The sequence below is a fragment of the Halichoeres trimaculatus genome, unplaced genomic scaffold, assembly GCF_033239565.1.
Source record: "Halichoeres trimaculatus isolate MK-OKI-2021-1 unplaced genomic scaffold, fHalTri1.1 fHalTri1_scaffold_15, whole genome shotgun sequence".
Lineage (NCBI taxonomy): Eukaryota > Metazoa > Chordata > Actinopteri > Labriformes > Labridae > Halichoeres > Halichoeres trimaculatus.
Genome location: NW_027437193.1, coordinates 21,667,549 through 21,694,634, shown reverse-complemented (window position 1 = coordinate 21,694,634; position 27,086 = coordinate 21,667,549). Strand labels below are relative to the sequence as shown.

Here is a 27,086-nt window from a genome sequence, read left to right as displayed (position 1 = left end):
TTTTGATGTTTAGAAAATAATGTGTTATGAATAACTTTATTATTCTTTAATGTAACAAAAATCAAGTTGTAATGTAACAGTAATAGCATTGTAATATTGGAAATTCAATACTTGATGTTATGAAAATAAATTTATAATTTTGTGGTGTTAAGTTATGTCTTTACGAGAGTTGTCAGGAATCCAGGGGAAGCAGGAAAGAAGAGGTGGACCCAGTTGCAGATGAAACAAAATGTCTTTGATTAACCAAGCTCAAAATCCAAAGTTGGAATAAAAAAATCACACAAAACCAAAAATCATGGAAAATCTTACTTGAAGGTACATCTCACAGCAGGATACACAGACAGCAAATGCAGACAATGAACTGACAAGAGACTCAAAAACACTAAAACTAAGACCATGTCTACAAACAGCTAGGCATCTGGGAAATCGCACATATTTTTATACCTTTATGCTTATCCCCCACACAAAACCGCAGTTTCACGTCAGTGAAAATGACGTTTCCTCCAGCCACAGTGAAAAATTTGGGAAAACTTCAGTTTCGAGGTTTGTGTAGGCAACAGGAAACTGAGTTTTAGGTTCTCAAATGTCACAGCTGAACAACGAGGGCTCACTCTGATTGGCTAGCACGAGTCTTACATCTGGAAAACGCTGCAAAATATGTGTTTGAAATGCTCCTACATGTGGACAAAAGTACTTTTAAAAATGAATGAGGGGGCAATATTGGTTTTTGAAAATACCCGGCTATGTATGTGCAAGATTTAAACAGCCACATGGGCAATCAACACAGGTGTGAAATGAGACACAGGCGAAACACATGAGGAGTTATCAGCCAGGAGGGAACCACAAGGAGAACTAAACCAGACACAAGAAGAGTCAAAACATAGAAACTCTCAGGCCACGTTTACACGAAGACTCCCACAAAGATTTTTTCTTTCCAAAAGCCACCCTTTTTTACATGAGGACGGCATGAAAAGGATCCGTGTTCATACGACTCCAACAGGACAAGTCACCAATGTAGTGGCCATGCCAGGCCAGTAGTTGGCGATGTGGATATATGTGTGTATATATGCTACTCTGAAATCAGCCATCATTGTTGTGGTTGTTCTTTCTTTTCTGTCGTTTTATTGTGTGAGACAGTTTGCAATCCAACCTTAAAGCACATAAACGCCACCAACTGGACCGGAATGGCTTAACTGGAAGTTGTGGCTGCGCGCACAACCTTCACCTGAAACTGCGAGTGTGCTTTCGGTGACATCAGTGTTTCACCCTAAAACGCTCTGCTTTGTGTTCATACTAGGCCGGATGGAGGAGTGTTTTGAAACTCTCCCCTCTGGAGAGTGTTTTTAAAAGTTTCCGTTTTCGGACAAAACGCAACGTGGTCTCATCTAAAGACAAGGCCAAAACACAACAAAATGTTATCGGATTTGACCGTTTTTGGCGTCGTGTAAACCAGGCCCTAGAATAAGCATAACAAAACTCTACACATGATATGAACCAACCAAAACCACAAGAAACAAGAACTATAGAATAAACAAGAAACACAAGATAAGAATCAAAGAATAAACTCAAAGAACCTAAAGATACACAAGAAAAACCAAAACTCTGAATTCAAGTTAAACCAAAATCCATATCTTTACAGTGTAATGTAAAGTTATGAGAACTTCATTATACAGTTATATGAGTAATGTTCTAGTACTATAAAATTAAAGTTATAAAATAACAAGAATAAAGTCCTAATGTAACCGAATTCTTTCTCAGTGTCACTAAAAAAAAAATTAGTATGTTGGAGATTGTAGTTGGGATGTTATAAGAATCATGTTGTAATGTTAGGAGGAAACATTACATGACTCTTATTTCCAGTTTAACCAAAGTAGCACAACAAACACACTCACTCTTCCTCTGGAATGGCATCAAACCTATCAGTGTGTATAGTGCTGAAGTTCCCCTATAGACACTGGTAGGTTTGATGCCAATGATCTCTGTCCTTAGTTGAAATTACACTTAATAAAAGACTTTGCATCATATAAGTCTTTACACGACAATCCAGCTGTTTAAAAACTATGCTCAAAAAAATAAATCTCTGGTATACACAGTATGAGAGTATTAGAAAGCACCTACAAGAATGTCAGAGCTAATGGAGGTCTTCAGAGAGAACACTTACAATGCAGCAGAGTTACTCATGAATCGACCTACAGGACGGCATACGTGATACAAACTGTGTAAATAAACCACTGAACAGTTTCTTTTTACTGCCAACATATCATGTTACAAACCTCTTGCCATTAAAAGCTTAACTGGGAATAAAATAAACTACACCCCTCCCAGCAACAACATGTCTGCCAGTCAATCCTGCTGGGTATAACTCAGCGATCGGTCCGGTCCAGAGAGAGGGATGGAGGCAGCAGGAGGATCCCATAAAGAGGGAGAAACTGCACCATGTTGGCTTTAAACATTGCAATTAAAGGTTCGTTATAGAAGAGTTAAACACAACACAAGGCTGCACTCACTCGAGGGCGTGCACACACATTTATCATGCATGAGCTGGTAGCCTTTGCTCAAACATAGTCGGATAAATTAGTGTTAAAAGAGTGTAAAGACTCACTGGAAATTACACATGCTTCTGCTTCATTCCAGTGTCTTGAAGAGGGCATGAGGGTAAAATTTACTTTTTTTTTCTTCCACCTCTCTGTGTGAGATTTGGGGAAAGATGACAACAATAGCTAATGAGGCCAGTGATATATCTCCCTCTTGGGTGGGCCTCTATCCTCAGATCAGCAGCAGAAGCCAAAAACGTGGCCCTGTTGGCACAGCTCGTCTGATTTTAGTCCATCAGATTTATTTTTTGCAGCGTTATCCAAAACAAACAGAGGAGGGTGAGGGGACACGACAGTCAAACAGTAATTCAATGTGTGTCGGCCCTGTCAATCAGGTCGGGCTGATTAGTGCTGCTTGTTCTTTTAAATGTGTTGCATTACCTCCATGCCAAAATATAATGTGATCCTTTCATGCGTGTTGGGCTGTGGCGCAGTGCTAAGTCAGCGCTCTAGTTAATAAGTCCTTTTCATTAAACAAGCGTTCATTAAACATTCATTCATTCACTCATCCTCATTTGCATTTTCTCATCATAAAAGCATTCATGAAACATTCATTTGTTCACTTGTTCCCATTTGCACGCTTTCCGATGCATTCTTCAAGGAAATGAATAGGGAGGAGAGAGGGAGATGGAGGCCGAAGCAGAGGAGGAGGAGGAGTAGGAGGAGGAGGGGAAAGAGGGGGCAGAGGAGATAGTTATTACTCCATTTGAACAATCTGTCCTGTAAATGAAAATAGAAATTAGATTATGTTTCCTCATCACTATGTGGAGTCACTCGCTATGCTCCCAAAAAAAAAAAAAAAAAACTATCTGTTGCACAATCGAGCGCGCGATGTGAAAACAAATCATTCCTGATATGAAAGCACGCACAGATGGAAACTCATTCCTAGTTGAATAACGTACCTGTGAGAGCAAACGACATCCCATTTTGAAGTGATGGGGCTGGATAACAGTGACACGCTCTGTGAGGCTGCCCATCTCGCCATATTCCGCCTAATAAAAATTGTGACAATATGCAGCAAGACCACGTTTAGGACATTACATCCCATCTTTTATTTCCTCTTCATTTGATCCATATTGTTTGACCGATCTCCTCCCTACATGCTTGCCTCCATTCTCATCCACAGGCTGCACATCAAAGACTTATTCAACAAACCCTCTCTGATACAGAGCAGCCCTGCTCAACACAAAAGAAACTCCCTCCCCATACAGTACAGTTCATGAATGCACTGGTGAATGTGATAAACTGAATATAGATGATTCAGCAGCAAGAGATCATCTTCTTATGCATCACGCCCTGCAAGCATCCTCCATCCTCCATCCTCTGTCCTCTCTTCATTACCTTCTCCTCCTCTCCTTTTAAGTTGTACCGTCAGGGGAGACATCAATCTGAGTGACAGCTTGTGTGATCCTCCTTCCGGGCTCTGTGGGAGAAGAAGCGCTGTCAACATAAATATCCTTCCAGGGTCCGCAGCGGACATGGAGCAGCCACAGCCACCATGAATCTTTATCCATTATCACAGGCAGAGAAACTCGAGACCATCAGAGCTAAAAAATCTAACCAGTACCCTGAACCCCTCAACTTTTAAAACAGAGTGATCAACTCAGACAGTTCACTACTTAATTATTCACCAATTTTTAATTCCACTCAAGTGGAAAGCACAAACGTCTACATCAGATCATAAGAAATCAACTTGATATTTGAAGGGTTTAACTTTTCTTCTGACTGTATCGTTAAAAAGACACCTTATAGACACTTTGCAACTTGTTGAGTTGCAAACAGCCTGATTCACAGAGAGATTTCATGGCTCAACATGAACAGATCAAAGAAAAACACCCTGTCTAATCCACAAAGTACGTATGCAAAGGGTTACATGCACCCTGAAATCCATTGTAGAGCCTTTATGCACCAGTTTTTGAATGAACATCATGCATTACATACATGCTGCATAATCCCTTTTCTGTGCAAATAAACCTCCCAGCAAATTATATTTAATTTACAAACACCTGCGTAAACAGACACATTCAGTGAGAGTGTAAATTGACCAAGAGGTTAAATCACTTCAGGATTTTGGTCATTCAACTTGGTGTAAAAGGGCACACTTCTCCCTGTCTGTCACCACTCCAAGCAGTGAAGTTTGCGCAGTACAGGGCCCGTATGCATGACACCATTGGGGGGCAAAACGGATCGTTTGTACTAACGCTGAAAAAAATTATTAGAACTAGAGCGTTTGCTTAAATTGAGGTAGATCCCACCATTACAGGCCCTAACAGCAGGATTACAGCGCCTGTTCAGCTGTTCAAAGGCGCAATACGTTACAGTTTGAGACAAATTATGCAAAGACTATGGACACTCCTTTGGAAAGGTGGCAATGTGTAGCCATACAGAAACTTTAGATTTCGAAGACATTCTTTCAATGAACAGATGAGATAAGGGAGACAAACTGGTGAGGCTCGCTGCCGTCAGTTTCATAAGTTCGATTCACTTTTTCATTTAATGTGGTGAAATGTTGGAGTTTATAAACTGCTTTTAGGAGTAATTCTACGAGGTTTTGGGACATTGCTGCAGCACTTGTTTCACAAAACAGCTTTCATATTACTGATTTCATATTGAGGTTTTCTACTGTGCGCACGGAAACACAGCACGTATTCACTCTGTTCAAGATCATCAAACTTTCTCTTTCTCTTTGTTTACCTGATTGACTCACCGATAACAGCTGTTTTTGTATTCTTGTAATAAAAAGTTGATTTCCCCAGCTAAAAAACCTTTTTCTTGATCTTCCCTGAGACACCCCCCTCGCCAGGTTTATCACTGTTTATGAGTGGTAGGCATGCTCAGTTTGACTTTGTTTAAGGGGGTGTTCCAGGGGGTTTCCCTTAATTATGATGTAATCTGCACCTGCTTCTCTTTAATGGTGTTATTAGTTAACTGGCTGATTATTTGCAGTTGAGTTTGCGGCTAAGGCTGCAGCTAAACGGGCCTTTCCATTACACAACCTTAGGATTAATGGTTCTGTTTGTGGCCCAGATCAAGAGTCAACTTTGGTTTACACTGTCATGAAGCATGCCCTCTCCATTCAGCTGATCATCTGTTTGTCAACAGAAAGAGACTCAGAAAGATGAGAACACACAAGAAAACGCAGCTCTGCGCAGCATAGCGTAGAGATGCTGAGAGCCGGTTTCCAATGGCAGACAACATTAGAGCAAACTGCACAGAACTGCAAAATTGTACAAGTTTCTGCATTTGAGTGTCATTTACACACCATAGCTTTTTCATTTCACCTTGGGACAGAGCAAATTGTGGAAATATGATGCTTCATATTTTTTATCATAACAGACATAAATATAAAAATGTAATCATTTGTTTTCACTGCAGAAAAACTACAGTTTAAGCAGTTAAATAAAATGAGAAATAGGAAGTCTAACAGATCTCTAAAACCCCAGACCCAGAGAGTTTGAGGCAATTAAAGGAGCAGGGAAAAGACGACTACTTTCTATTATAAGAAAAGTAGGAAGTGAAGTGAAGTGAAGTGAAGTGAAGCAGCACTTCTTCAGTCTTGCTCTCTTTAGCCAGTGATGACAAAAAAGCAAGATATAGCCAGAGCATTTTTTACCTCTTAAAAATATATATATGAAAACTTAAAAAATAGTGATGATGTTTAACCCCTTGATGCCTGTTGTCGAAAATTTGTGACATACCCTGTCAGGTCTTGATGCAGCTGAAATGACCTTTGTATCTCATCATTACCTATTGATTCATATTCAACACAAACCAAAGATCGTATCAGATCCAATATGTCACAATTCATTTGTCAGGGGATGAACTTCTCATGTCTATATATTTATAACATAACGTAGTTATAACTATTGTGTGCACAATACTCAAATTTACAACCAATACTTAATTCAACATCTGTTAGAATTCAAAAACACGTAGAAGCAATCTGTTTTTATAATTGTTAATCCATCCAGGCAGTAAGGGGTTAAAAGATGGAACAATAAACATGGTTAAGATTATGTTGAGATGGTTAATCCTTATGTTGTATCTTGGTAATATCTTGTGCAAAAAAAGAAGTGGATATATAATTGATGTGTGTAATCTGGCCTAATCCTACAACCGTGGATTATTTCTTTCAGTGTGATGTCTGTGTCAACAGATTTTAGGTTAGGGTTTCGGGAACTTGAGGACAACGCATCTAATGCATTACGCTACAAATAATCTCATATTATATGTTGCAAGCTACCAACAAGCATAGTTTATTAGCATACTCAAATCAGGTATTGTCCTTTTTGCTCTGATTTGGTCTCAACCACTAACTTTTTTTATGTTGGGCAATGTCCCTGAATTTCTCCTGGTTGTGAGCGTTGAAATCAAAATACTATGAAGTCTGCCCTATAAGTCTTTATTGTTTGGGCACCAAAATCATGTCCGGCTTTTTTTTCCTTTCCGTATCACTGAGCTCAGTCACTGGATGTTTGTGTTTAAGCTGTTTCTCTCAAAGTAGGAAACACACCCTAACACTTCTCAGAATGTCAACAGCTGGTCTAAAAACACTTGTTTTAATTTAGGGTCAAACAACAAATGCCACTTTTTGTGTTTTAACACTCCCCCTTCACTTTCTATTTACATCACATTGTCATTCAGTTGCTTTGGCATCCTTAATTTATATGTAGTCATTTTTCAATTATACACCCAGATGCACACACTGACATTAACACTGCAGCTCAGCGGGGGGTGACAAAGCCTGAGGCTTCAGGAAACTCTGACACTTCAACACAACTCCTGACACCAAAGTCACAAAGTTAGTTTGTTTTAATGGAAACTGATAACCGAGCTGCATTTCAAAGGCCTCTCTGCTTTTGTAACAAACACTCAGGGAGCAAAATAAATTAATTTCTTAGCATAAGTTTACCTGAACTATTGACTAATTTAAAAAAAGATAAACACACACATAGGGACTAAAATGACCCTGAAGCCAATGAAGAATGAAGAGCTGCAGCAGGGAGGGAGCTTTAACCTTGTGCTGAGGATTCATTGCTGCATTAAACTCAAGGCAACACGACATTTCTCTCTTTTTTGCCCTCTCTCTCTCTCTCTCTTACACACACACACACACACATACACACACACACACACACACACACACACACACACACACACACACACACACACACACACACACACCTTGGTCAGACAGGGCGAGCAGTAGCAGATGCAGCTTATTGCACTCTGTCTTCCTCCCTGGGACGTTATTAAAGATTACAGGAGATAATCGCCCTGCTATCATGCCGGATGCCAGGATCAGGCTGCACAATATCATCACATACAGAACAGTTCACTTGGGGAAGGGAATACTGGACGGCTTCAACATGTGGAAGTCTAACTATTATAAAAAGATAAGGACCGCTCTACCAGGTGGGCTTTCAGCAGGGCTTAAAGGAGGCAGTCTGCAATACAAAAAGGAAAAAACAGATCTCAGTGGAAGAAGGGTTCACATTTGTTGTTGACATTAGGCTACATAAGGTTTTCCACACCATAAACCTGCTACTTGACAGCCATAGAAATGTGACATACTGTCCATCAAGTGGACTAACATAAATATATGTTTCCCTTTGTGATAATGTTGACTTAGGACGCGGTCACACTGGCAAACCGTGCTGTGCTAAAGCATGCTTCAGCCCTAAAGCACGTTTTGAATGGTCAATGTGACCAAAACCGTGCCATGCTGGAGCACGATTCGCTTCTCTGCTTTGGCACGCTTCGGAGAGGTGGGCTTCAGCACGGTTTACTTCATGCACAAGCACAAGCATACAGACAGCGCATGTGATCCATGACGTATGATCACAGCAAGCGCATCTCTTGACAATCGTTTTCAACAGTAGCGGGGTGTTAGAGGGCTGTGTCTAACAAAATAACTTACTAAAAGTCAAAAAGTCCCTAAAAGTTGTAGCAGTGCTCCCTGTGTCTAATTGTGCTGACTCTGATGAGATCGTGCTTCATGTACATAGACATAAACAGGCCGTTCACGTGTGCAATACCTGCTAAAGACTGGTTCATAATGGGGTAGTGTGACCGCTGGCCGTACTCTCCAGCGATGGAACAGCGCTGAGTGGGGGCAATCGTGCTCAAGCACGGCACAGTTTGGATGGCCAGTGTGACCACGCCCTTAGGCAAAAAATTAAACATTTAACATTTGAGAAAATCTGAAATCAAGTCAGAAAGTCGAGACAAAAAGTAAGTTTTAGTTGGTTAAGATATGATGCGGACAGTTTGTTACACAATTTTGTGTAATTTGAATAAATATTGTTCATTTTAACGGTGAAAGGAGAATAAAAATGATCAAACAGACTGTGTTTCTCTGACTAATCTTTAAGCAGCAGTCTATATCCTTTTTTTTCTATCTATCTATCAAATTATTATTATCATCATTATAAGCTTATTATAATGTGTTTTTTTCTTCTACTGGTGTTCATTCTTAATTTAGCCTCTACCTGAAACACTTGGTTTCAGCTGCTGTCCCTTTAAGGCTCCCTGCTCTACAAACCCCCTTCCCTTTGATTGGCCAGTCAGCCCTCAGGGGGTACAGCTAAGTCATGCACTAATTAGTAGGTCCTTATTTGATGACATCATCATTTCAGCATCATTTGGAGTGTCATAAAATTCTCTTGTTTATGAACAGTGTTTATGAGCAGTTTGGAGACACACTGATGGATTTCTACAACATATGAGTATGTAGAATACGCAGTTTTAGAACCTGCATATGTTCAGTATTGACATAGCATTATACTTCCCCAGCTTCAACAAGAAAGTTCAAAGGTAATTTAAAAAGGCAGCAGCTTTATGCACTCCATGTAGAAGATGAAAAAAATAAAAGTGCATTCTAAATACAGGCTGTGCAGCTCTGACTACAAGAAATATAAATAGAGTAGTGCAAACATCGTAGCTTCAAAGTTTATGAGATGAGGCTCCATTTATTCAAAGTGTAAGTGTGTGATGAATGCTGTAACAGACACATATTCTTAGACGTGAAATATTCATATCCGGTGGTAAAAAAAGGTTTTAACAACTTTTCAGTGGTGGCCAAAGCTGTCTCATTGATTGTCTATTTATCAGGAAGATGCTCGCTGGGAAGGTGAAGATCACATGAACCAGCACAGCACCTGATCAAACCTTTCCGCCCTGGTACTGTCAGAGTCTGTGGCTTTTTCTTGTCTAATTATCAGCCCTTGAACACTGCTGTTTGGTAGATCTCTCTGTAATAGCCTTGAGTTTTTGTGTCTGTAACCTGCCTTTAACCTTTCATCTCTCCTGCTTTTTCTCCACAGTTGCCCTCTCTTGGTTTTGCCAGTAAACAAACCTACCAGCATAATATAAATGGACTTCTTCCTGCACATTGATATTACTACAACCAGTCTGCCAGGGTCTGTGATTAGAGCTGCATCCTCAGGGACGGTCAGTTCTTTACAGCAGCGGTCTGCTATCCAGTTGCTTTTAAATGCTCCTATGTAATGATCTTTCACAACCAAGTAGCCAACCTAACACAGCTGTATGTGAAGCCATGCTATGCAGCTAAAGAGGGGTTATTTTATGGGTCAGGACATCTTGTTCTCTTATTTATTTCTCACTTTAATTTCCCAAATATTGACATATCTCTGTAAAACAGGGTCATACTAGGAATGAACCTTTGCTAAATGATGTGATAATCAAGCAGAAAGCCCAGTGTACCATACATGACCTTGTTCCATACTTGCTAGTGAATGTACCGAGTCGACTGGGATTTACGAGCACATGTTCTCTACATTTAAATGACTTTCCAGCACAACAAAACAGCAGCTGAAAACATGTCATTCTCATCGGTGGGAAACGCGGCGTCCCTACCGATCCATCAGTCTCAGCGAGGCAGCTTATCAGTGGGCTATCATTGTCTGAGCCACAGCCATGGACACCTGCTCTGCAGAGTCACACACAGGGAGGAGAGGAAGCCACCTGAATACAAATCAGACAAACACGAGGAGGGGCAGGGACGGAGAGAGGGAGAGACTGCAGGCTTTGGTTAGGGAGCTAGAAACTGTTAATTAGCAAAGACGCTCATAATACTCAAACAGCTCTCCTCCCCTGCAAACAGCTTCCTCTGTGACTGCAGGTGCTGAAATAATCTGCAGCATGATGGAGCCGTGCAACAAGCCTGCTATTAAATCTGCCAATGAATACAATTATGTTGTACTGTATTGATTTCTATTCCTCTAGTGTTTACATTATTGATTATCATGAGACAAAACGACAATGCACTGACTGTGTAATGTGGTTTCATTATGTGCACATACATGAGGCCACTTATGATCGCTGGTTCGTCTGTCTTGGTGGATTCACATCCACACGGTTTGCTGTTTTCCTCACCAGGGTTGCGTAACACCCACAGCTGACTCATAAACACAGAAAACCTCTAATTAATATTTTGTTGACTACCCAGAGCAAGGTCATTACCGCATACTTCAGTTACAGTCACTGCTGCTCAGCTCTGACAGGCAGACGGTGAGATATAAATATTCTCTGAAAGTAAAGCTGCTGGCAGAGTATTGACAGTCTGTAACTAATGAAGGAACCAGTCTGTGACCTCTGATGTCTTTTTCATTGTTGCAGGAAAGAGTGGGCGACATTGTTTCATGTACAACAAATCCATGATTGACAGAAAGTAAAATGAAGTTTTTGCTCAGCTTCCTTTTGCAGGGAACATGAAATATTTACCATCCAGAGTGAGTTCAGGAATAAATTTACATTCATGAAACATGGAACTTTAAATGAAGCTTGTTTTCAATCTTGTTATTGTTTTAAGAAGACTATTATTCATGAGTTTCATGAGAGGGTTGTGATTAGACGTGAGGAAACCTGCAGTAGACTCAGTCTTGTAACTAACAGACTAATTGCCATGACCAGGAAAGTATCCACTGATGTAAATAAAACAAGCACAAAACAGTCATAATTCATTAAGGTGCATCATATTACATCAAGTTAGGAAAGAAATAATCCAGGACAATCCCTCCTACCCCTTCCTCTTTCACAAGCAAGCAATAATGTGTTTGCAGTGGGAGCACCAACATTTAGAGTTAGAAAGGTACGTATTTAAAAGTGTTTGGAATAACGGTGATACTTTAGTCTTTAGTCCATTGACGGGTGTTCTAATTACCTCCACCAAGGAGGTTATGTTTTTGGGAGAGTTTGTCTGTTTGTCTGTGAACAACATAACTCAAAAAGTAACTAACAGATCTTGGTGAAGTTTTCAGGAAATGCACAAAATAGGATAAGGAAGAAGTGATAACATTTTAGAGGTGATTTCTTAAAGGATTCTTTATCATTGTGAGATAGGGCTGTTTTCACCATATATGTAAAAAACTCCACGATAAATGGTCAGATTGCTTTGCAAAACAATACAAGACAGGTCACCATAATTTCTGACAGATGTAAAAGTACGATCCAGATCCTGGCAATATACTGGATACTAAGATCTAGAATATAAAATATGTACTGAGTCATCATAATTCAACACTGTCAGGAAACAAATTATTGCACAAACCTGCAACTAACACTAAATTGTAGCAGACAGTCTGCTGAAAGGGGGTATAACATTAAAGTCGGACTTAAGTGTTGCGTGACAATCACAATATGCTTGGTGGAGGTCTGCACTCTCTGAGTGCTTTTCCAATTAATTACTATTTTAAACGTTACCTTGTTATTGTTACCGACAGTGAAACAATGAAATGTGGCTCGTTACCATATATATTTATATATGGCCAGGCTATCTCAGCCAGGCACAGGACAGGAGATGCAAATAAGATGTTTTTGTTGCTGTTGCTTGTTTGTTTTTGATTGTCCTTCTTTTGGGCAGATGCATAAGTAATAATGATTGGCTAAAGGTAGAATACTGTTTCATGTTAAGCCAATCAGAGGCAGAGTTCAGGTATGTGGGTGTTGCCATTACAAACCTTGCAAACAGCCACAAAAGAGAACTAGATGCAACAATAGTGAGTCTGGAGTCACTATTGGAGGCACTACATCAACTTCATTGATCTAAAATGCATGAACATACATGTGGAGTGTACAGTATGCCCTGGAACAAAACCCGCTCAAAAAAATCCAAATTCTTCTTTATATTGGAAGGTTTTCCCAAAAAATAAGTAACACAATAATTACCTACCCTGGTTATTAGATTTATGAAAGAGTGATTCCATTACTAATTCAACTACTTTCATGGGAAATTAATGAGCAACTAGAAGATTTTTTTTTCTCCATGTAATTAGCCCAACACTGGTATTTAAATAGTACCTTGACAGATGGAGGATTGTGCTTATAATGCATCACAGGAGCATTGTGTCCTAAAAGGCTATAGTTGATCTACTTACAGGAGTGGGAACAAAGGAGAACCTGACCACTCTTTTTACATACTGTACCTTTAACTATGAGTATAACCTAGTCAATCTAATGACAGTAACTGAAAATATAACAAGGCATTTTTTTCAACTGGCTTGAATATCCAGTTAACTTACAAGGTAACATACTAGTAATGAGTTTGATTTTTACCATATCATACCATACCAACTTTATTTATGAAGCACTTTTCAAACAACTACAGCTGCAAACAAAGTGATGTACAGGAAGATAAAATAAAATAAAACTAAAAAGATAAAAACAGAAAAAAACATAGAAAAGAAAAAAATACTAAAAACAATTAAAAGCAAATAAAAGCAGATAAAAGGACATAAAAGAAGATAAAAGGAAATAAGACCAAGCAAAGAAACTACATTAAGTCTCGCTGCGGTTAAAAGCCAAAGAATAAAAATGGGTTTTAAGACACTTTTTAAAATTTAAAATGTTTCACAGTTTAGGAGAGTTTTTTTGGATTTTAGCTTTGTATTTTGTCCAAATGCCAACGTTTTCTGAACACCAGCTGGTTTACTGGTGGCAAATCACTCAAAGAATGTTTCGAGGATTAAAGGACTGACGTGTCAGCAGGACTTGGAAAAACTGGTCCATGCTTATATCTATAGTAGGCTTGATTACTGTAAAAGCGTCTCTGCAGGTCTCCCTAAAAAATCAGTAAGACAGCTGCAGCTGGTTCAGAACCCTGCTGCTCGAGTACTCACTAAGACCAAGAAAATGGATCACATCAGTCCAGTTCTGAGGTCTTTACACTGGCTTCCTGTTTGTCAGAGGATAGAGCTTAAAACACTCCTGTTGGTTTACAAAGCTCTGAATGGACTAGGGCCAAAATACATCATCGATCTTTTGATCCCATATGAACCATCAAGACCACTTAGGTCTTCTGGATCAGGTCTGCTTTTAGTCCCCAGAGTCAGAACCAAACATGGAGAGGCAGCATTCAGCTTCAATGCTTCAAATATCTGGAACAGAAAATATCAGGTCTGCTGAAAGTCTGAGCTCATTTAAATCCAGTTTGAAGACTCACCTTTTAACAGCTGCCTTTTATTAGAGCATTTTAACAATTCATTTTAATATCTTCTCTTTAACTTTGCACTGCCACTTTTATCTCAAAATCTGTTTTAAAAATCTGTTTTAAAATCTATTTTATTTTTTTTCTTTTAATCTTATTGTTTTATTGTATCTTTTTAATCTTAAACTGCTTTTTAATTGAGTCTAATTGTTTTCTTTTAATTTGTCCTGTCTGTAAAGCACTTTGAATCACCATGCTGAAATGTGCTATATAAATAAACTTGCCTTGCCTTGGTCTCTGGTGAGATATAAAGAGCCACATGTACATTTAGGTCATTGTTGTCAAGTCTCATTACAATTATCAATGTATACACTAGCACATGTCCTCCTTTACCTACAACTAAGAGAGTAAATTGAGTTGTAAGAGAATATTTAACATGGAAAGTCTCATGCTGAGGTTTATTAGAGAAGCAGCACATCTAGGGAACACCGAGATCTGCATGAATGCCAGACAGAGGTTTATGTGTGAAGGGGATTAAAATTGCTTCATATTAAAAAATAATGTATTCATTATTTTATATTCATTACTTTTTACATTCATATCTGGTAAATATAGCAACCTTTGGCAGATCTCATATGCTTTATTATGATGGTCATACATAAAAAAGATGAAAATGCATAACAAACCAGTGTATTACAATATCCCTTGATGGTCAAACACAATGTGGTGCTCTGCTAATTGACACGACCCGTCATGTTTGTATTTAATCAGTGCCAGTTATTAGTATTACATTTTTTATTGGCATGGAAATTATCTTAACAAGGTCAGGATTACTGTAGAGATTAATTAATTGAACCAAATACAAGGATCGCAACACACACACACACACACACACACACACACACACACACACACACACTGATGTTTTCCAGTTCTTTTTAACAGTATTAGCTGGTACAGGAACACCACGACCATGAACTCTAATCTCAGCCAATTTTCCAGAACAAACACAATGTCACCTCCTGCAAATGCAAATTCCCCAATCATCGTCAACTGAAAAATTCATTAAAACCCCCCCGGCCCCACCTCTACCTGTCTTCACTAATGGCATGTCACATGCATAATGTATGAGAGTCAGATAAAATTATAGATTTTGTAATGCGAATCCGCCTCTGTTACAAAACACAGAGGGGTACTGTAAACACTCCTTGGCATGCATTTCAATATCAAAGTGTGCACACTTTGAATGAAGTCACCTGATCAAACATGTCGAATCCACACACGCTTCAGTGACAGCGAAGCCCTGACAGCCCCATGGGATGGTGCGGGCTTCCCTCCCCATCACTTCATCCCCGTCATTGATTTGATGTGAACTTGGACCATCTGTCCTGTGTTAATTGCACATGTGCTGCTATGTAGCCTCTTTGGTGGGCTGCACTACAGAGAGACCAGTTATAAAAGTCAGTGTTTTCCCTCCCAGCAGGCGGTCTGCTGTGCTTTTTCTGGTAATAGGTGAATGTGAGTGCTCCAGTGCACCATTTCTTTCCAAAACCAGTTAGTCGTCTGACAAGGAGGAACATGAAATTCGAAGACAAACCAAATTTCAAATTGACAGGAGAAAACAGACAATTTTATTCAAATTGATGCTTTTAAGGTAAACCCCTCATGGGTGCCCATTACACATCAAATCCTGACAATTTACTGACAATTTCTGCGCCAAGCAGTCCTGACACGTTTTCTTTGTCTTCACCAACACAGCAGGAGTTTTTCAGTATTTCATGCTCTTTAACTCGTAACTCACAAAGTTACTCTGGTTGGGTGGTGGGGTAGAGAAAGCAAGAGGAGCAGAAGGAGCCATCCTGACCTGGCAGTAGAAGGATGGTAACTTTTTCTGAGTTAATATCACTAACATTAAACTAATGACTGAGGCCGGCCAGCATCATCACCCTGCCCACATGTTTGAGTTTAACTGTAATCACTATCACGTGCTGTGTTCACACTTTGACTCACTTTGAATACAAATTGACAAACCATACAATAAGCAGATCTTTCACTAAGGAGGTAACTCATTTCAATGAGTTACAGTAAAGATTAACAGTGTGTGTGAGTGGGTGGTGCTTATTTTGTTGGACTGAATCAACATTTTCACATAACTCAAGCGTCATCAAACCTAAAGTCAAAACTGGTCTTGGGAGAACCACTTCCATTAATGATGTGGTTCCACATTTTAGAGATTTGCATCAGCTTATCAGCTCCTTCAAGGGTCATAACTTTTCTGAAACTAAACCTTAGAGAGAACTGCAGTTATTATTATATAACACGTGGCGCCACAAGTCGACAAAGTCTACTTATCTTAAACATCCTCATGTGCTGTAGTAACACTTCAGGTACAAAACACCATTCAGAACAAGAATGCATTCAAGCCATAGACTGTGTAATATTTGGATGTAGTCACCACCCATCTGTTCCTACTTACGCAGTAATGAAGCCTTTTGTTGGTTGGGGCCATATTGAAAATGGGGTGGGCTCAAGCCTCCTCACTAACAGCTACAGGATGTCAGACCAAGCGGTAACCTCTGGTCTAAGAATATAAGACAATGCAAATCTGCTGTTTCTTGAGTGTCCACTTAAAGCTGGCTCCAGAAAAAAAAAGTCTCCTGCCTGAGTTGCTAATTTTACTATCGGCACACACTGTAAGGGGAGTGAATTTTTTTCTAACTCTGCAGTTCAGAGGGTATTAAGATTCCAAGCTCGTCCAATCAGAGGCACAGCTCAGGGTCACGTGATCGACAGGCACCCCATGCAAAGCCCTTGCCCCTACCAATATGGCCACAATAGCTGATGTCTTTCATTTTCCACTTCAGAAACTGGGTGTCATTGGGGAGACCAAGTCCATGTTTTATTCAGTCTATGTGTTACACCTGTCAGCTCAATAAAACAAAAAAATCACCCTGTGTGCCTATACAGAAATTAACTATTCATACCAAGTCATTTTTTGAACCAGGCCTTAAACATTTTTCTTAATGCTGAAAAAGTCTGCTCTTTTGTCTTGGCGTAAACATGGTTTCCCGTCTTTCTGCAGCCAGTCTCAAGCAGATACTCAGATGATCTGAGGTGTCTAGCTTTTCAGGCTTCATATATTAAGACTGGAGTTTGCTATTAGATTAAAACAAAGGTAAATGAACCGCAAACGTCTACAAATATTTTTGCTACATCCAAGTTTATAGAGCCCTCTCCACCTGTCTTTCTTTCACTTCACTTTCACTTTTGAGATGAAGGGCGAGATGAACGATGACAAAGTGGAGGAAAGTCTGTGCAGTTGATGGATTTGTTGTGAAGGGGTTACATCTCTTTGCTACTTTTGAGTCACCTAATACAAAATGAATAATGTATGTTAGTAATGTTTTTTTTTATTCCAATGCGTTCTTCTTGGATTTGTTTGAATAATTTCAGTTAGATTTCAATAAACAGTGTTTTGACATCAGAAAGTCAAGTTACATACAGTCATCTGCATTAATTTGAATTGTCAGGTTTACGTGTCATTTGTTCAACTTAGGCCTTGTACACACGTAGCTGGGTATTTTCAAAAACCAACCCCACTCATTTTTAAAAATACTTTTGTCCACACCCACAACCCATAATGGGTAGCATTTTTTAGACATAAAACCCGTGCCAGCCAATCAGAATGGGCCCTGTCTCCCTGTTATCAGCATTTACACGAAACCACAAAAGCTGAGTTTTCAAAAATTTTAACTTCGGCTGGAGTTTTCAGAAAACATTCTTTTTCAGTGACATAAAACTGGGGTTTCATGTGGAAGACATAAAAACGTATAAAAAATACATGTGGTTTTCCTAATACCAGTCTATGTGTGGACATGACCTTAGAGAACTGAGCTTCCATCAGAATAATCATTCTCTTAATGTAAGCAGGTGCATTAAACTTATTCAACTGAATGTGAGCTGCTGATGAAATACACAAACACAACTCAGTGTGTGATCAGCTGTTCCTCACAGGAGTACAGCTGGTTGTACTCTACACTTACAGCAGTTGACTTTGCATTAACTCTACGTTAGCATTACAACCAGACAACAGCAGCTTAAACTAGCCAAATAACATTCCCCACAAATCACACAAGCTATCCATTAATGTTAGCCATCATGATAATACTCAGCATTTCCAACTGAAAACTAATGGATGAAAACTGTTTAGCCCTGGTCTCAGGTAAACATCCACCACCTCAATAAGCTACGTACTGGATTGGAGATAAATAAACCCCTAATCTGAACTAGACTAAGATCTAAAGGTGAATTCTGTCTTATTGGTAAGGTATGTGAATCCTACTTTTTCTGTTTTGTAGCCGACATGTTTTTTTGTGGAAAGTGTTGGTTTGTTTTTTGGGAAATAATATAACCAGCCCTCATATATTATAAAGAGAGCATAACACTTTTATAGCACAGAAACTGAGGTAAACAAATTCATGATCACTCAAAAACATCTGAGCCTGGTTTGTACCGCAGCCTCGCCTTAAACAGCTTTGTTTGTTGACGTCTATAAATGCATCCCTCACATTTTATATGCAGCTTTAGAGCTGCGGTAGAGCAGGGTTTGGACTTTCTGAATAGTAATAAGTGGCTAAAGGGGAGATTTAGTCAAAGTGCATTCATCTCGCTAGCTCTGCTGTGGGTGACTTCGCTTTCTCCTCTCCTGCTCTCGTTTTCTGTTTTTCCCTCCGCCGTGAACAAGCGCTCATTGAAAACAGCAGGCCTGTCCCCTCTGACTTTAATATTACATGGTCGAGATGAGGGGAACACAGGGCAACAGTGAGGAGAGGATATTTTGATGTCAGATGATCAGGGGACAATCCCAGAGCAGCTGAGCTGAGAGGAAGGAGGTGAAGCCGAGCGAGGCTGGAGAGACAGAGAAAGAGGAGAGAAGGAGCAGAAAACAGAAAGAGACAGAAGGCAGCAGAGTGCAAGACAGAGTAAAGGCTAAGAAATGAGACAACAGAGGAGGGGAATGAAAGAGAGCTATAAGTGCAAAGAGGGAGAGTGAAAGTGCAAGCGTAAAACCAAAGAGAGGGGGAATATAAGAGATGTAAGTGGAGGAAAAGCCTGTGATTTTTTGTCTCTACTCTGAGAGAAAAGGGGAACAAGGCCATCCTGACGGAGCAGGGGAATTGGAAAACAGAGAACAGCCATTTCCCAGTTCTGACAGGTGTCGTGTAGCGTTCCACAGCGCATGATGCTGCCTTTCTGACACACTTATATAGACATCCAGTTCGAGTGAAATGATGATTCCTCACTGCTACTATGGCAGCTTTTTACAACAGATGGCAGACATTTACATAAATATGTATTTCATTACCGCAGGAGGCTTCGGGATGTCAGTTAAGGTGATTGCATAGGTTACTCTTTCACCTGAGGCAACAGTAGTCAGAAATAATGTGAGAAATGTAGGGGGGCTTAAGCCGCTCCTTCACTAGCAGATTAAGACCCCCGCTCTGCAAGATGGAGCACTACCCCAGGTCATTCCTCCCAACTGCAAAAGACTCATTCCTTTATGCCATCCAGTGTATAACGTATTCATGATCTTGCTGTCAGTATAAGACAGTATATTTAAAAGTATTATTGTTGCAAGTTGAGAGATTTAAGCCCCGTTTATACAACAATGTTTCATCCTAAAATACAGTGAAATAAATCTGTGTTTACACAGAAACGCTGAGGGACTGAAAGCGCTGTAGTAAGCATGCCAGGCCTGTAGTTGGCGCTATAAGTGTCTTGTCCAGAAAACGCTTTTGGTAGATCTCCACCAAAGTAGAGTTGGGCCGATCATCTGGTGTATTAGGGCTGGACAATTAATTGGATTTTAATCGTGATTTCAATTTTGCCATCTGACAATCATAAAAACAATATTATTGAAGAAAAACAATTAATATGCCACACAGTGTAGATGTATGCAAGTTCCTGTGCTTCATAGCTCTTCTGTGTTCCATGTGCAGCCACAGCGAGTGTGTGTGACTTATGTGTATCAATAATACTGTATGTGCCACTTGCTGGTTCTTTTTAAGTTGTGTTTAAATCAGTACTAAAGTTTTTGAATAAATGAATAATTGTGTATATTAATTGTGATTTCAATATCACTTAAAATAATCGGGATCCTTATTTTTACCATAATCGCCCAGCCCTATGGTGTATTGGTGCAGAAGTGGAGCAACAGATGCACATTTTTTGGAAGGAAGTTAGAAGATACAGCAGATTGAGCAGCACAAGCACAACATAGTGTTCTGTGACAATTGCAACAACAATACTGTTGGACTGTTGTATGTCTTTGCGCGAAGCAGAGTATGATGTCAACGTTTCCACTGAAAACGCCAACTTACTGTTTACACGGCAACAGTTTTGGCAGTGTTCCAGAAAAATTCCACTCTGGAGGCCGCTGTTGGATTAACTCTCCCACAAACAATCTGGTCTGGTTTGTTATTTATTCTTGGTGTTTCTTAATTATTTAGATTTATCTTGTCTCTGTCTTTAGTTTTTCACCTGTGCCTCCTCTCACACCTGTGTTTGATTGCTACCCTGTCTATTTAGGCCATGTCCACACATGGGTATCTGGGAAATCACATGAATTTTTACACATTCACGCCTGTCGTCCACACTAAACCACAGTTTTCTGAAAACACCGGCCAAAGTGAAGACTTTGAAAAACTCCAGTTTAATGGTTTGTGTAGACGCCGGGAAATTGAGTCGGGTTTAAAATGCTTCAAGCCACACTTTTTGGTGGATTTGCCCACTATGGACAAAAGTATTTTTAAAAATGAATGAGAGGGCAATACTCGATTTTGAACATACCTGGCTATGTGTGTACAAGGTCTCAGTGTTTCTTGAGTTCCTTGTCAGTTCATTGTAACTTGTCGCTGTGTTTGCTGTCTGCTGTCACATGTCACCTTGTCTTCCTTGGTCGCCATCTGTGAGTTTTTTGGGGTTTTAGTTTTTGGATCCTCCCTTGTTTTTTTCCTGTGGATTACTATGACACTACGCTTATACTTTCAGCCAAGCCACCTCCTAAGCAACCACCTGCAGGCTCCTCGTAGGGGGTTTAAATATATAACCTCATCACTCCTTAAATTTTTGAATGTAGCAAAAATCTGCAGGCACTGAAGAAAGAAGCCACACAATACAACAATTTTGTGCTGCAATAGTCATCTTTGCATAGCTGGTTCATCATGTTGCAGGTAATACACAACCATCCTATTTTTGACTGACATGGAGCAGTTACACATAAATCAGCGTAGGGAAGATCGAGCAGGACAGGAAGTCGTGAACGGAAGCTACCTAAAAACACCCAGTGACTTTCAAAATAAAACAGATCGTGTCAAAATCAGTTTGTATTTAGCTTGACTATGACGACAAACGGACATAATGAGCAGAGCCAGACCAGGAGTCAACAGGTTTGAGGTTTTACAGCCCAACTTGAATGAAGAGAGACTTATCAATGGAGTGGAAAGCAGGGGAACTCCTAGGTCTGTGACTCCAGCTGTCTGTCAGTCATGCAGCTTGTCGGACCGAACACGCAGCCTGTGTAAGTTGACAAATGCAGTCAAGACGCAGCACAGTGGAGTCGCACTGCAGACGGGTCTGGTGTATTTCAGGGGTGAACCTGTGTGCAGTTTAAGAGCTGCTGGATGTGTTCATTTCTGACTGAAAGATAACATCTTTGGCCTCTATGTTGGTTGGTGATGTTTGTTCAAAGACAATAACATGAGTATAAATGGAAGTAAATGGGAATCATTATTTGAAAATATATATTAAAAAAATTCTTAATTAACCAAAAACATGTCAGCAGCCATGGACCCCTGTTAAAAACCTCTGTGTTAAAGCATTACAATGTGAGCTGTCTGAATGAAATGTGACCTTTCTGGTGCCAGTATGGAAATAGTCAAAATAATTTTCACAAAACAGTGCGTCTCAACATGGTGGTATCATTAGTACTGCCCATGCAATGGCACAGAATATAAGCTGCCATTGCAGCTGGAGAAACATACAGAGGAAAGACTAAACAAGAACCACTGAAGACCTGCTGTCTTGCAGACCCAAGGTCAATGTTGAATTGTAAAGTCAGTTTGCATATAATCATATTAGCAGAGTCACTGAGGCGCTGTGCTGGCTTTCAGCAGGAAACTGAAAATCTTCCCTCACTTTGCTGCTTCAGGCCTGCATATTTTCTCTGTGGTCTAACAAAGGACACACATGAAATCTAAGGTGTATGAAAGGTAAATGATTTATTTAACCTTTTTTTTAAGTGGACGCAAACCACAAGGAGGAATATAATTAACTTTGGTTAGACCTTAATGTTCCTGTTCTGCCAGTCGCTCCATATTCACTTTAACTGCTCTCTTTAATGTTAAAAAGCACAGGGGGAAACCTGCCTAATACGGCGCTGCTGCTCTTCCTGTGCATGTCTGACAACACAGCCTGCAACACCATCTCCGTTTCCTCAGCAGGAGCAGCAGAGGATGCTGGCACCTCTCCTGAGAAACAATTAGCCATGAACTTCAGAAAAGAACAATGATTAGCATGTGTGGAGACACATTGGGGTTCTTCAGCCGTTACTCTATTGATCCCTTACATAACTGAAAGCAGAATTACATAACATTTGACGCTCTCTGGACGCCCACCCCCCACCTCTGCCCCACATCACACACAAGCGTTTTCCCTCTCTCCTGCTCTTTTTCATTAAATTTCTCTCTCCTTCACTGCAGTAACCTCATTTGGACCGCTGAGCTAATTAAAGGGTCTACAAAGCTGAGTGAGAGCCCGCCATATGCTTTAGCCAATGGTAACCCAAGAGTGTCACAACCTGGAGCATCAGACATACTGTAGCTGTTAGAGCAGAACTAAAATACATTACAGCCTTCTGCTCACCTCAGACAAATCATAAAACCTCCAGAATCTCCTTTAACTAATCTTCTTTTAATGTGCATCATTGTGCTTTTATGGTGCGTGAAGATAGCTGTGCTAACGTTCATCAAGCATTATATACAAAGAGTGATGAATGCTAATATTTTGTGGAGGAGCACTTTTTAAAAGCAGATAAAAATCTAATTAACAGAAATTATGCTGTACAAATTAATAATTAAGTTCCTGTAACAGCTATAGAAATGAATAAAAGGAATACCTAATTAGAGATTACAAAGATATCAGACTATAACACTGTATATGAAGCGATTTAAACATGATACACTCACCGGAGCAGCCTCAGCACCTCAGGCGAGGGAGCCTATAGGGGCCCTGGCGGCAAAGCACCGGTCACCTTTAATCTTTAGTCTAGATTAGGAAGAAGAAAGGGAGTTTCAGCTGAGACCTGCAGAAAGCTCTCAGACTCGCAGGAGAGTGAAAGCTTCAGCAATAACCAGAGAGCAGACCAATCTAAAGCCTTAAAGTAAGAGATGAAATCTGTAACTCTATTTAAAATAAGAGGGTGGTAAAATGTAGCGGATATGGTTCAGTGGCTCATTAAAATGAGGCCCATGTTGAAAAATGGACATGCTTCGTATCTGTTTGAGATTTTGAGATGCTTAAATTGCTCGAACTCTGCTCATCAAGAATTACTGTCCTGTCCTGGTACACAGTACGTAAAAACAGCTCCTGTACACACTCTGTGGCTCTGCATTAACACAAGTGGTGTGAAGTCTGACTTGGTAAGAGGTCATTAGCATACAGATGGAAAGAGCAGCCCAGAGGAGACCCAGTTTTACTGTCCGCCGTTAAAGCCAGTTAATGACAGTAACGTCTTTAAAGCTACTTTCATCTTTTATATCAGCAATGGATCAAATGACCACCGACTTAGAGAGGACTCCACGGAGAGCTGAGGCCACCACTGCAGCCCCCCTCAGCCGGGGGGCGGACTATGCAGCTAGTTGCTTTGGTTTGTGGCTAATTCCTTCAATCTCACCAGACACATATCTTTATCTTTTTTTTTTTTAATTCCATGTACCTTTTTAGCACTTGTGTGCACTTTAGTTTTATTGGTTACCCCAACACTGCAGTTCCACAACAAACATGTGCCCATTAGTGAGCCCTATAGGTTTGCTCTATCCAACAGCATTCATCCTTCTAGCCCTCAAGAGACGTTTCTGAGAGCTGAACACAGCCTGAGGCATCTGTGTTTGTAAGATCATAAGATTAACGGAGAACTACAACGTCATGTGGGAATTGCAAGACCTAAAAAAACAACAATATACCAAAGAGAAAAAAAAATTAACAGGCTACTTTGCCTTTCCCAAGTAGGACTGTGTTGTGCTCTGACCCAGCAGTCCCTAAAGTGGGGGTCCAGACTCCTGAAAGATGCCTTTAAGCATTCACAGGGGAGTCACATATATTTAATCAATTGCTGTAAAAATATAAACCAAAATAGGGGTTCAGTTTTATAGAAAAGTCACACAAACAAAAAATGCTTGTTATTTTTTCCACATTTATTTGTTAAAGACCCCCCAGGTGATCAAGCTAGGATAACGATGGTAACAGCGATGGCAGATTGATCAGGGTCTTATGGGAGTTTTTTTGTTCTTCTATGACTGTTTTTGGATTGGTCTGTTAAAGCTAGAGAACAGGTTCTCAATTCTCCAGCATTGCTTCTTTGAGAATCACGAGATAAAGATTACAATTGACAGCAAAACTGCAATACCAAGAGTCTGTAAATGGTGTTTTATTTTGAAACTGGCTGTCTGCTTTGTGTGGTTCCATGTCAGACTTCCTGTCTGGATCAATTTTCCATGTTCAGCTTGACAAGAGCTGGACATGTGCTCAGTCAAAAATAGACTTGGCATGTATTTTATGCAGAGCAGAGAGGAACAGAGAGACTCTTCTCTGGGCTTCTGGGACATGTCTGAGACACGTCTGAGGCATGCCATGATGCGTCCTGAGGACACAGCTCTAACTGGAGTGTGCAGGGATCAGCTCCTGAAGGCCCAGGGCAGACAGGATGGTGCACAGATGCCAGTGATGGCATCAAGAAGCGATGAGACAATCCAAAAAATGATGTGAAAAGGACTTCTGAAGGAGTTACGATAACATATGGATGACAAAAATGAAATCTGGCAGCAGAGTTTTGATTATCTAAAAAGAGAGAAATAACGCTGCAAATGAATTAAATTGATGAAAAAATGTGATGCTTTTATAACAGCTGCCATATTCCAGTTAAATTGGTTGGTCATTGAGCCCCCAACTGACTAAAACGTCATCAGTCGTACAATTTCATGTGTTACAGTCAGGGGAAAAAAGCTTAAGCTTCTACTGGCAGGGTGAGTGGACCTCCTGTATTTGAGAGTGTTTTTGTGTTAACAGCAGAGCCAACCCTAACCAGTTTGGTGCCCTAGACAAGATTATATCTGGTGCCCCTTGTATTACAGCACCAATAGCAATTTTTACATACTTAAATAAAACTTTCAGACAGCTCTATGTTTTAGTGACTTTATTTTTTTTTTTTAAATGCAAATAAACTCTTGAATCAAATTAAAGTAAATATATATATAAATGTAAATATATATATACACATATATATATACACACATATATATATATATATATATATATATATATATATATATATATATATATATATATATATATATATATATATATATATATATATTTATATAGTCAAGTTAGTAGTAGTGAATATTTGATTATAGAGTAAACGTTTGAAAAGCTCAATTCCAGAGGTTCAGGTTTGTTTTCTTCTTCATCAGAGCAGCAGGGCAAGGGTGCTTTAAACTATTAATTGCAATATTTGTATTTGAAATCAACTGAATACTAGCTCATTAAGTGCCCAATGATGTTAATAAGTAGCAGGACTCTAACGATACCTGCCTCACATAAGAAAAACTTTAATTCTACACCTTGTTATTTTATCTACATGCATAAAAATGTTTGTTTACCTGATTAAAAAGTAGTGGGAAATCACTTACGTTTACTTTATTAGAAGTTAGGACTTAAACATTTAAACGTGACTACCAACTGATAACAAGCTAGCATATCTGCGAGTAAAACTTCTAAAGATCATTACGCACATACCTCTGTCTTTTTAGCGTTTCTTCTCCTCCTCTCTTCTTCTCTTTCACCCCTGGGCTCCTGGAGGCTTTGGCTTTTTGACATCATACCTGTTATTTAGCGTACTGTCGGTCAGTATCATTTAAGCAGCATAAATTGCCTGTCCATCTGGTTCACGAACGAGCAGGTGAGGAGGAGCAATGTTGATTGTAGTGATCATGCGCCCTTCAGGGTCAAGCAGAGTGCAGGAAAATAGGGCTTTTTTAGGTTATTGTCACGTTTTGCTGGATTTTTTTTGTAACATTACTGAATACAAGTCTGGAAATTCTTTTATACAAAAAAGATAACCTTAACTTGTTATACTTGTTGTATAATTTTTCTTCTTTTCTTCTTATCATACACCGATGATCTTATCATCCAGCTAATGACTGTGGCGCCCCTAGCATTTGCCTATTCTGCCTATCCCACAGGCCGGCTCTGGTTAACAGACATTATTTATGTTGAATAAAACTTCAATTATACTTCACTGATATCTTTTTTGATTCATTTTTCTTATAACTATAGAAAAAAATAATCAAATAAACTGTCAAAACTATGGACTCACTAATCCTGCAAAGTCTGAAGACCGCATGGCACATTACTCTGGCCCCGGTTAACTGACCCCAAGTCCAACTAAAAAAGCCAACAGTGTGGCAATTTTTTTTTAATTTTATTTTGGAGATGATTAAAAGAGTGTAGGATGAAAAAGTTGAAATATTTCATTCTTTATGTTTGGCTTCGAAAAAAAAAAAAAAATTGTTTGACATTTTTTTGAAATTGACAGCTGGTGTCTGACACCATCACCTGCTTCAGGTTGTGGTGGCAACAGTTTCACCCATGCTTAGGAAAGAAGAGTTTACAGCTATGCCCCTGTTTCTGTTAGCAAAATCATTTTCTTTAACCTACATTAATAATAATATAAATATTCATTAAAACAACTGTAACAAATCAGTCTCCTT

General features: G+C 39.6%; 1 long non-coding RNA gene across 1 annotated transcript; it reads right to left on the bottom strand.

Annotated features, from left to right (window-relative positions):
* Positions 1-3,644: 3,644 nt before the first annotated feature.
* On the bottom strand, positions 3,645-26,195 carry LOC141804881 (uncharacterized). Its single transcript, XR_012599663.1, has 3 exons — positions 26,113-26,195; positions 23,286-23,364; positions 3,645-4,017 (listed from the first exon to the last, which is right to left on the bottom strand). It is a non-coding gene; the product is annotated as an uncharacterized LOC141804881 (long non-coding RNA).
* Positions 26,196-27,086: the final 891 nt, after the last annotated feature.